This window comes from Solanum verrucosum, unplaced genomic scaffold (genome assembly GCF_900185275.1).
Source record: "Solanum verrucosum unplaced genomic scaffold, falcon-dt-bn FXZP01000083.1, whole genome shotgun sequence".
Lineage (NCBI taxonomy): Eukaryota > Viridiplantae > Streptophyta > Magnoliopsida > Solanales > Solanaceae > Solanum > Solanum verrucosum.
In genome coordinates, this window is record NW_026020091.1 from 131189 (window position 1) to 144091 (window position 12903).

General features: G+C 36.0%; 1 non-coding gene across 1 annotated transcript; it reads left to right on the forward strand.

The window, feature by feature from the left end:
- Positions 1–4264: 4264 nt before the first annotated feature.
- LOC125824756 (small nucleolar RNA R71) lies at positions 4265–4371 on the forward strand. The gene has a single exon (XR_007442812.1). It is a non-coding gene; the product is annotated as a small nucleolar RNA R71 (small nucleolar RNA).
- Positions 4372–12903: the final 8532 nt, after the last annotated feature.

The window sequence follows — 12903 nt, forward strand, 5'->3', positions numbered from 1 at the left end:
CATAACACCACCTTTGGTGGAATCCACTAGTTGGACACCTAGTCGGGCCAATCTATGCACCTCACAAACCAATTCTTTATTTTCATCCTCTACATGAGCCACACTACCCATGGACAACCTACTAAGTGCATCCGCTACAACATTAGCTTTGCCGGGGTGGTAAAGGACACTTATGTAATAATCCTTCAATAGTTCTAACCATCTTCTTTGCCAAAGATTCAAGTTTTTTTACTTAACACATATCGAAGACTCTTGTGATCGGTGAATACATCCACATGGATCCCATACAAGTAATGTCTCTATATTTTTAAGGCAAACACATCCGCCGCTAACTCAATATCATGGGTCAGATAATTATTCTCATGTACTTTAAGTTTCCTTGAAGCACAGGCAATCATTTTACCATTCTTCATGAGCACACATCCCAACCCCACTCTAGAGCCATCACAATATACAACAAAACCATTTGTACCCTCCAGTAAGGTCAACACCGGAGCGGATGTAAGTCTATCTTTCAACTCTCAGAAGCTTTTCTCACAAGCCTCCAACCACTAAAACTTAGCTTTCTTTTGAGTCAAAGCCGTCAATGGAGAAGCAATAGAGGAAAACCCCTCAACAAACCTCCTATAGTAACCGACAAAACCCAAAAATCTTCTAATGTCGGAAGGAGTTCAAGGTCTAGGACAACTCTTGACCGCATCCGTCTTCTTAGGATCTACCGCAATACCCTAATTGCTTGACAAAATATGACCAAGAAAATCTACAGGCCTTAACAAAAATTCACACTTGCTAAACTTTACAAAAATTTGTTGGTCCTTAAGAACATGCAACACAATTCTCTAATGGTCAACATGTTCAATCTCACTCCTTGAATATATCAAAATGTCATCGATAAACACAATCAAAATCATGTCTAGGTATTTCCTAAACACTCTATTCATTAACTTCATAAATGTCGCCGAGGCATTTATCAACCCAAATGACAACCACAAATTCATAGTGACCATACCGGGTCCTGAAAGTCGTCTTGGGAATATCAACCCCTCTCACCCTCAATTGATGATAACCTGAACGAAGGTCAATTTTGGAGAAATAGCTAGCCCCTTGAAGTTGGTCAAACATGTCATCAATTCTCGGAAGGGGATATTTAATATTGATGGTCTCTTTATTCAATTGATGATAATCGATGCACACTCTAAGAGACCCATCCTTCTTTCTAACAAACAACATCAGAGCACCCCATGGAGAGATACTTGGTCGGATATTACCCTTTTCTAACAAATCCCTTAGTGGCTATTTCAAGTCGGCCAAAGGAATTCTAAAAGGAGGAATGGAGATAGGTTGTGTATCCGGAAGGAGGTCAATACCAAAATCTATTTCCCGCTCGCGAGGAATATCGGGCAAATCATCGGGAAAAACTTCTGGAAACTCATTCACCACCGTAACTGACTCTAGAGAAGGGGTTTTACACTCAACGTCCATCACCCGAACAAGGTAGTAAATACACCCTTTGGAGATCATTTTCATAGCTTTAAGGCAAGAAACAAATTGACCTCTAGGGTTAGAATTTCCCCCCTTACACTCTAATATAGGCACATTTGGAAATTGGAATCTAACCACTTGTGTCCTACAATTGATTGAGGCATAACATACATGCAACCAATCCATACCAAAAATCGCATCAAAGTCTAACATATCTAACTCCACTAAATCCACCAAAGTGACTTTATGAGACAAAGAATGGGAAAACTTCTATAAACTTTCTTAGCCACCACGGAATCACCAACCAGGGTAGAAATCGAAAAGGCTCTAATAACCCTTCGGGAAGTATTTCAAACTTCACAGCCACTAAAGGTGTCACAAAAGACAAAGTAGCACCGGGATATAACAAGGCATATACATCCATATAAAAGAATTTTAACATACCGGTCACCACATCTGGGGAGCTCTCTTGGTCATATCGGGATCGAAGAGCATAAAATTGGGTTTACTATTGGGTATTGGAGTTTACGCCACTTGGAGGAGCTTGCTTGTCCTCTTTTCTTTTACCCGAAAGTGTTGGACAATTCCTCAATTGATGACAACTCTTTCCACACCCATAACATACATCCGAGCCCGCTAGACACTTGCCATCATGTTTCTTACCGCATTTAATACAAGTAGGTCTAATCATAGAAGGCCCACCACTATTGCCTCCTTGAGTTTTAGGGTTGGGGCATCCTATTCTTGTTGAACATTGGGGAAGCACTAAAGGAACCTTGGTTGGAGAACCTTTGTCGGCCTTTTCCCTTGGACGTAGCATTGGAGAAATTCCCATCACCGGTTCTAGCTCTCTTCACCTCCCTATTGTTGCCTTGGAGTTTGTGATCCTCTATTTATTGCGCATACGCCATAAGACGTGAGATATCCATATCTTGAAGAAGCATTACCATACGACATTCTTTTCTTACCGCTTTAGACACACCCGTCAAATACCTACCCATCATATCCCTTGAATCTGCCACCATAGCTGGAGCATACATGGACAATTGAGTAAACTTTAGAGAACATTCTTGAACACTCATACCTCCTTGACGAAGGTTAATGAATTTTTCCACCTTAGCTTCCTTGATCTCTTGGGGAAAGAACCTATCAAGGAATGCCAATTTGAACACTTCCCAATCTATTGGACCCGCTTCTACCAGCCTATTGTTCTTTTATTGAGTATACCATACTTGAGCCACACTCTTCAATTGGTAAGCAGCTACCTCCGCTTTCTCTATCGAAGTCACCCCCATGGCATCAATTATTTTATAAACCTCTTCCACAAATTCTTGAGGATCCTCTCCCACTTTTGAACAAAGAAACACGGGAGAGTTCATTCTTGCAAAATCCTTCAATCTAGAAGCTGCGGAATTCATATTAGGGTTCACATGAGTCTCAACATCTCTATTGTCTTGTGTCGTCATGGCTGGGGCTTGAGTTATCACGGCTTTAGCTTGAGTCGTCATGTCTTGGGTCAACATTAGAAAAACTGACCTAACCTCCACACCCGACATAAACGAAGGATTAATCGGAGCTTGGTTAACTTGAGGAGCTTGATTACCTTGAAGAGCTTCCTCATTCACATTGTCACCCTCCGTTCTTCTTGTGTTAGCCATTCATGTATTCATTTCCTGAAGACACAAGAGAAGGATTAAGAGACGGACTTTTATAGAGTTAACGACTCAAGAATAGTGAAAGAAGTAAAATTTCCTAAACATCTTATTGCCTCTAATTCATAAATGTGGCGTGCTTCAAACTCATGAACAAGACTCTACTAGACGTGGCTTATGAGACATCATTCTAAACCTTGTGCTTTGATTACCAAGTTTGTCACGACCCAAGGGTACCCCCTAGACGTAACAAGGTACATAGAACCCTGAAAGGCCCTATGTAATCCACTTAGCATATCTTAACATAAAGCATTAGAACAATATGAGTAAAACCGCATTTATATCCAAAAGTTTCATAAAAACAAAGCGGAAGTCTAGACTTGTCTCAATTAGCCATCTATTACAATACTTGAGTCAAATAGGGTCACTGATTAACGTTTGAAAGACACTTCATCCAATTCTAAGTGTCAACGATCGCTAGTCAGTATAATAACCCAACTAATTAAGTTGGGGTCGAATCCCATAGAGAGTAGCTTCCTTTGAATTCAATTATGAAAGTATGACAATGACCTTTGCAACTGAGCAACATAAAACTTAAGAGTTTAACAATCAAATTTCAAGATATTGTTACCAATCCACTTCAATTTAACAAGAAACAATCAGATAACAAGAAAACACTTGGGGGATTGACTAACCAACTGCCGAATTCAACTGAATGGGTAGAAACCCTCCTCATATCTCTTGGAGTTCCAACCTTGATTCTCCCCGGCTTTGAATATCCTGAGGAAGAACCCTCATCAACACTAAACACTCCACATGTCCCCTTGGGATTTCCCACATTTTCCATCATATGCTCTTTTAATAGCTCCATTTGGGTCAACATCTTCTTGATGTTTTCCTCCCTTTCTCTTTCCTTATCAAGTTGTTCTTGTGTCATTCTAAAACAAAAAGGAGTGAATTGATCCTCTTGAGTGTACCAAGCTTGATTTATTTACGTCATGTTATCAAGAAGAAATGAAACCACCTCAAATGATTGAAACATTATTTCCCCTCGTACCAATTGATCAGCCACTCCTTTATTAATCAAATCAAGACTCCGGTAAAAATATTGGAGTAGCAAATCATTTGGTAGCCCATGAGTTGGGCATTTAATTATGAGTTTCTTAAACCTCCCCCACGTTCCATGGATGGGTTCACCTTCCCATCGCTTGAAACCTTGAATGTCATCTCTAAGTTTCATCATCCTTGATGGGGGGAAATAATCTTGCATTGAATGCTATAATCAGCTCCTCCCATGATGTGATGGAATTGTTTGGTAAATCAACACTACAAAATGCTACCATTCCCGATGACCTACTTGGCTACCATTCACCTCTTCTTCACTCATTTTTACTACTATTTAGTCCAACCAACACTACAAAATGCAGTCCGAACCTAATTCAACTGCAGCCAACAAATTCACAAGTCAAATCTTTGATACAAGAACTCTAAGTAACGCTACTCCCCGATAGCAGCGACATTTTGATTAACGTTTCAAAGACACTTCATCCAATTCTAAGTATCAACGATCACTAGTTAGTATAGTAACCCAACTAAATTAGTTGGGGTTGAATCCCACAAGAGTGCTTCCTTTGAATTCAAATACGAAAGTATGACAATGACCTTTGCAGTTGAGCAACACAAAGCTTAACAGTTCCACATTCAAATTTCAAGATATTGTTACCAACCCACTCCAATTTAACAACAAGAAACAATCAGAAAACTAGAAAACACTTGGGGGATTGACTAACCAATTGCTAAATTCAACTGAATGGGTGTATATCATTACCGATAATGCTAATTCGTCGCGGGTAGAATGGACTATAAGTAAAGCAATTTTCTCTCGAACAATTGCCTTGTTTTCGCTAAGTTCTCTCGAACCTCAACACTATCCATAAGCTAACTAGCCCACGTTCTCATCAATTTCACTCTTTCAAGCAAGATACAAAGATTGGGTCTTGGGTTTCACTTCCTGAAGATGAAACCGTCGAGACCCACTACTAAGGATGCCAAAATACTACGTTGGTTCTGTACTTCTCTCTTAAGCAAGCACAAAACTCTGAAATCTATCACACCAAAGATGCAATAATGAAGTTAAACCACCATAATAATTTAGACCCGCTTCAGATTAACACCAACAATCACTAATCGATAACACCAATTTAGTATAATGCAACAATTGGTCACATTATCAAACCCCCCAAGGTTAAGGTTTTAGCCAATCATGGAGAAAAGATGAAAATCAACACCTGCCATATTTTCCATAGCTTGGTAAATGAAATTCAAAATTTACTAAAATCTTTGCTATTACAAAATCTTCAAGTAAAACCTTGAAAAAATCACTTGAAATCCCCAATGGTAATGTTTTTGCTCTCAATCTTTTGTTACTCACGTTTTTGAATGTTTTTCTCTCTCTTGCAAAAATTAATTTATGCAAGTCTGATGTGTGGCTATTTGGAATCAATCGGCGAGGTAAGTTGGGCATCGCTGACCATTCGGTGACTCGCCAACTTTCCTTCGTCTCACCTTCATATTTTACCTCTTCTAAGTCCAACCATTGTAACTTTCGGTGAGCCAGATCGGGATCACTGAGTGGTTCCGCGATACGCCCTTTTTCACTTCATCTCGCCCATTAGCACTTATTTGGATCTCTATCAGCATTTTTGGCGATATTGAAATCTATTGCTGATGCGATCGGCGACGTGCCAAGTGGACTGCTGCTCGTCGAAGCTACCCCTCATCTAGCCTCAGCATTCTGTAACTTTAGGCGGTAGTGTGGCAACTTGGTGAATCACCGAGTGACATCGTTGATCATCAGGCTTGTTTTTCCTTCTCTTTTTTTCTTGTGTTATCTCTATTGCCCATTTCTATCCTAGCTTTGTTCCTCAATCCATATATCTACAAATTGAGATTTATACATCACTTGTTGGCACAAAATGAGCATTTGAGGACACTAAATCAGTATAAATAAAGCCCTAAATCAGTCACATCTCCAAAACAACATAATCCGACAGGGAAAATACAAGAATGAAACTCAAATGAAAGATCCATCCTCGACTCATGAGGACTCACCACAGGCTAGGAGAATAGTTGAATACAAGCTTGAATCTAATGAAGATCACCTCAAACACTGGACCTTACACTTGTGGAAAATGTAGGAAGATATGGGTTAGTACAAATATGCACTAACTATGATAGTAATGCATTAAATCATGAAAACATGCTTAAAAGGATATGTTAGTTAAAAAGTATGCACTTTACCAAGTTTAAGAATCATCATGAAGATTAGTGTAAAAGCATGGGTCATAAGCACATTTAACATATAGATCATCATAGGATAATGGGAACATACCGTAAGTACCCTCAAAGTCTACTTGTGCAATGCATGAGTAAGATACCATAATCCCACCCATACTAAGTAAAGCTTCTAGAGTAAACATAGTTCATAGTTCATGCTCTTGTCATAAGTGGGAATAAGCCTTAACCGACATAGACCATGTGAGCTTAACATGGAATCCATGTTACCCACATCGAAAAGGGTTGTCCTACTTGCCTAAGGTAAGACCATGGCTTGTTAGACTTTAGGTTGATCCACTAGCTAAAGACCTATAGCACACATAATTTATGGAATAAGGAGATTGTTACTAGAAACCCGCCATTTTCTTACATAAGAGCTTCCATCTCAAGAGATTGCTTCTAGAAACCCTCCATTTCTGACGGAGGAGCTTCCATCTCATAACAATATCCACTCAATGCTAAGCATCTTTCTCACGGAGTACTTATTAATTCATAACTTGTTTCATTAAGATAGCTAATTAGATTCAATTAGGTGAGAATTGCCTTTCAACCTTAGAATCATCATGCTGTGAGAAAACCTTTCACATTATATTCATTGTGTGTTGATGATTATAGCCTTTCAATCAACACAACAACATCATCATAATCATGGACACTTCACTCTTTAAGAGTTCTTAAAGCATATACATAAATCTCACAATCATGCAAAATTCTCATAATTTGCCCTTTAAGGACCATAGATCATATTCAATCAACACATCTAGAATACTACATTAGACATGGAAATTAACATGATTCAATTAACTAAATCTCCATAAGCATAATCTTATAATACTCTTCCTTCATCAATTCACCCACATCATAAGTCATAAATTGGGAATATGGAGATTTCATGGAATCTTGAGAGTTTTCATCATAAAACCATAACAAAACAACAATATAATCATATTATTAAGTAGTTAATACAATAGAAACGTTTTTGAAAAGGAATCCATAACTTGGAGTAAAACCCTAGCTTTTGGGAGAATTACTAGTTTGAAATTGAGTTTGGAGGGACTCCATGGATGAAGAATATCCATGGATGAAGGAATACCATACCTTAGTTGTGATTCTCCAAAGAAATTGAGTGAAAAAGACTTCTTTTTCAAACCCAGCTTGATTTTCTTCTTCTTCTTCCTTGGAAATCTAGAGAGAAGATTTTGGGGGGAAATCAGTTTTGATTTGGGTATTTGGAAGTTAAGAGAAAGAAGACATAATTTGTTGACTTAAAATCTTTATATAGGTGTCCTAATTTAGTTTAAAACGACGTCATTTAATGTTAACTAAAAATGGAAAACCCCAAAACGCCCCTAGGTGTAACTGCAAGAAGGCAGTTTCCAAGCCCCATCCATGCCCACCACTGACGGACCATGGTAGGACCCATGTCCCATGTTGGTGAACTGTGGAAAGGGTTATGGGACTTGTTTTCTAGGGCTTGATCCACGCCCCTCACCCACGAGGTGTGAGTGCCCTCCGTGGGTCACTGTCAGGCAGCCTTTAGAAGGCTTTTTCCTCAAAGACCCATGGTTGGTCCTTGGGGTTTAAACTTTGAACTTCTAACATGAAAACCTAAATTTTAAGATACAGGGAGGCACGTATAGGACTCTAAACCCTAACGTCAAGCTCTAGTTTAGCCTACTAGTTTCCGGGGTGTTACAGAGTTATGTTGGAAGAAGCTGTAAACTGGGTAAAGGGATCAAGGGTTTGACCTAGTGTTAATACTATTGATTATAATCTGGGTAATTAGGTCTTGTTTATTGATCCTTGCGTTATATTGATTGTTTGTAGAACAAGAACAAGTGGAAAGAATCCGAGAAAGGAAGAATCAAGTTTCTTTGGGGATTCAAGCTTTGTTCGAGGTAGGTGATGATTGTGATTTCATGTTTGTGTGAAATATATTTGTAATTGCATTACTGTATTGCAAGTATGTATGCGAATGTTGCATTATTGATCACACTTAATGTAAATGAGTATGAACGAAAAACTATATGCCATGAATCACCTCTTGATTTTATGAATATGAGAATGTACATGGTGTTTGTGATTGTGACTTGTTGAATTGATCGGGTGTTACATTCAATCACACTAACTTGGATGGGGTACCACATTCCGGCGCATATATGGATCGGGTGTCACATCCGGAACACTAACTTGGATCGAGTACCACATATCTGTACACTAACAGTTTGGGTATGGGTTCCGCGAGAGGACCAATTGTAACACCCCAAAATACTAACAAAGAGTCGCATGTCGATTTACCGTTGCTTAATTACTACAATATGTTTTATTCTCATTTTGGGAACTTGAAATTTTGTCATATTTGCAAACTTGCTTAACATAAATTGAGACAGTCATTTAAGGGATTGTTTTGGGGTATTTACGTAACATTCTAGTTGGAATTATCTATAACTTGAAAGGGAGGTGAGCTATATACATATTGGTATATATGTATACTTTTGGGCAGCAAACCTTTTACTTCTGGGCAGCCAACCTTTGATTTTTGGCTATATCTAGTAAGTGATATCACTTTTATATGATATATTCTCACACCTCCTCTATAAGAATTTGTGTCCTTTAAATCTAAGAAACCTTTAGACTTCCTCTAACCATATTCCTCTCAAAATTTCAAGAAAACCTTGGTCCTTTTGGCTGGAATTCGAGACACACCCTTCTCTTTGGTGAGTAGTCGAAATCTATTTTTTTGAGTTAAGTAGTGTTTAGTACTTTTTGTATATCTCGTTCTGTAAAACTCATTTTTCAGTGAATAAATATGATTTGGAAATCTAATTCGTATACCTACAACTCTTATGTTTATGTACAACACTAATTTAGTTGTTATCGATTCGAAATATGAGACGCAACATAGGACAAGTTCTGTCCAGATTTTGGAATTTTAAATCCTGTATGAACAACTGTTAATGTTTTGAATATATATTTTTGTACAAAATATATTTTGTGATGATTCTTGGTTATTTGGAACATTAAGAGATGTACCTACATCTTTCATGAGGGATATACAGTCCAGTTTTGCCTTTTTCCTTTTCAAATCTAAGTTGTGACATGATGTACTAGACTGGCCAGAATCACTGTTTTGGGAGTATAGTCGTATTTGTATAGGCGAAGCTTACTTGTGATGATAATCCTTTTTTACATCAACATTATTGAGCTACTAGGAATTAAAGAAGTTATTTTATTTTATTTTTAAGGTTGTATATACTCGTGAAAAAGTTGAGGACCTTGATACGTTGGTTGGTCTACGGTTTGAACTCTTGAAGTTGTGTTGGACTGTTTCTAAGCTAAGCACTGAGGTTTGTGTATAAACTTGTACTTGTAATCTTTTAACCTGTTGGTATATCTGTAAGTTTATCTTGGTACCTTGGTTACCTCTTGTCACTTTGCATTGCCGTGTTGTTATCCTTTAAGACATTAAAGACACTTATGTAACTCGCCCACTTGTACAGATTGTTTGATCACTTGGCACTCTTTTTGGGACCTTGTCCTTCTTGTGGATGTGACTTTATCACTATTGGCATGCCTCTTGATTCAGATCATTTGCCATCTTGACTCTGGATTTTTAGTCCATCTTAAGAATGGAAGTTGTCCATTTTAAGTACAAACTAAAAAGCCATTTTTAATATGGTTCTTGGTTCTCTTGATTATTGGGCTTCACCCTTCTTAATACAAGGCGTTGACCCTTCTTGATACATGTTTGTTCTTGGTGTGACGACATGATGTATATATTGGGCGAGCCTTGTTGTTGAATCTCTTGGAAAATGATGTTATGAGCGTTCTTGACATTTGGACTTTAAATTTCGAACTTGACACTCTTAATATATTGTTTACTTGATTTATTTATTATGTTCAATTGTGCTGCCCATGACTTGAGAAAGGTAGCTTGGTAAATCTGAGGGATCCGAACCTATAGCTTTTACACCACTAAGCTATATGCTTAGCGATAGTTTTTTCTATCATAGGGAATGTTCGAGAGGATGCATGAAGCTGACCATTGGAGATGGGGATTTTGAGAGCCTTAAGGAAGATCACATTTGCATATAGGCATCTATATTTTGTATAAAACTTGGGACTTGTACATGATCTATGTATTGTATATTTACATGAAATTTTGAGGGCTAATTTGATCATGTCACCATGGGTTGTAATAAGTATTGCTATATGTTTTGTTCTTTTGGGGTGAGTAAACTCAAGTCTTGTAATATACTAAATTTACTATTTATTTTGAATGTTTGGATGAAGCATGAACCAACTAATTTTGGTACTCGGAAGTTGGTAATATCCTTTTTATATCACTTTGAAGTGTGAGGATAATATATGCATGAAAATCTCGTAAGTTATTTGCTTAGATTATCTTGGAAGGGTTTTTCCGCCATAAGTTAAAATTCTACGTAGTTTTAATTTGACGCAAATGAATGTTCAAATGGGCACGATGCACATCCATAACTATTTTATTTATTTTTTTAAACCTAATCCCCCTACTAGATTTTAATCAATACTCCCTACTTTAATCTCTTTTAAATGTCGCAAGTATTAAAGTAGATTCTTTATTGTGTGGTAGTATCCTTCCGAAAGGGTCGCTACACCAATGACTTGGCATATTTGTATATCTTTTAGATTGTGAAATTGTACGTTTTTCATAAGTGATCATTGATATTGTATATGTTCGGTGTTTGCATGTTTATTATGTTGTAATGACTTATATATGTTGCACTTATTGGGATAGCTGTGTGATCCTACAGTGGTTGTGTACTGATACTGCACTTGCTCTTTCTTTGTTGAGTACAGTGTATCTTCAGGAGGCTACTGACAGACCTCGTTTAGAAGACCAGTGATCGATTTGAATTAAAGGGTAAGCCAGTTCTTCTGGGCTGCCATGAGTTCTCTATTGTTTATGTCCACTTCCTTCAGACTTAGACTAGTACTTTAGATTTCTTATGTTTAGTTTGGGTTGTACCCATTTTCTTAGACTTGTCATTAGTAGGTGTTTTGGTACATTGAATTTCAGGTTCTAGGCATTAATTCCGCAATCGTTGTTAGACTTTTGGAGTTTATGGGAACTTTACTTTATTTTTGCAATTAAACTTGCTTCCGTATCTTTAAATGTTTAGACTTTGGGGTTAGTTGGTTAGTAGCAATGGTTCTCCCACCATAGGGCTAGTGTGGGTGCCAATCACGATGGCCTGGGTCGTGACAAACATCCTTCTCACTTATGCACAAACTCTAAAAAATGATTGGAAAAAAACTATATAATAAAAAATAAATTATGCTACTCTAATAAATATAAAGTTTATATAAAGATAAAAATGTAAACATTAAAAATTTGAATGATCTCTTTCAAAATTACAAATTTAAAAACTTTAAATTTTTATTGAGTAACTAACAATATTATCATGGTTATTTCTTTTTCTAAAATTAATAGGCAGTTTAAAACTTCCCATTACATTTCCACTTATTCATAAACTATAAAAATAGATTAACAAAAAAAATTAATAAATTGAAAAAAAATTATATTACGAAAAAAAATATTTAAAATTTATTTGTATACTCACTTAATATAATTTACTACAATAGAGTAAATCACGTTTTTACCCCTTATTAATTGCTACAACAAAATTAATTTTTATCTCCTATAATGATTAAATTAATTAATTTATCTCCAATTTTTACTGCAATTAATTTTAAAATTTATTGAGCTCAGTTTCAAATTTGTGTACAAAAAAAATCAATTCCTCCTGAAAGTGTACAATCTCTTCTCATAAATAATAGGCACATAATAATTCACTTATCTCCACTCAAAATAATTAACACGAAAAATTAAATAATCTTTTTTTAATATTGAGTAATTATAAAAATAAAAATGGATATTTGTTTTAAAAAACTAAAGGTTCAAGAAAATAAAATGTGCAACATATAAGTGGATTATTTAATTATGGATATGAATAGTACATATTCTTATGTAAAAAATATTAATTTTGAAAGGACTTAGCTTAAAATTCAAAATTTATTTACTTTTAATATTTTCATCCATATTTATTATTAGGGGAAAATATCTGTTATTATTCTATTTATATATATCTAATAGGAGATGAAATACAATTACTACAAATAAAATAAAATTTATCATTGAATCACTAAATATAATTTAAATTTTTAAAAGAAAATTAAAAGCTTCAAACATATAAAAACAATATATCTAATATATATTTTTATTAACAAAAATAAATATATTCAAACATAACAGTTGTGACCACTTGACTTCTTTTTATCATAAAAATAAATTATAGTGTTATATAAAAAAAAAATATTTCTTTTGTTTATTGTATTTTTTATTTTTTTTTGGTTATTTACAGTGCATAAATATAATGAAATTTAATTTTAA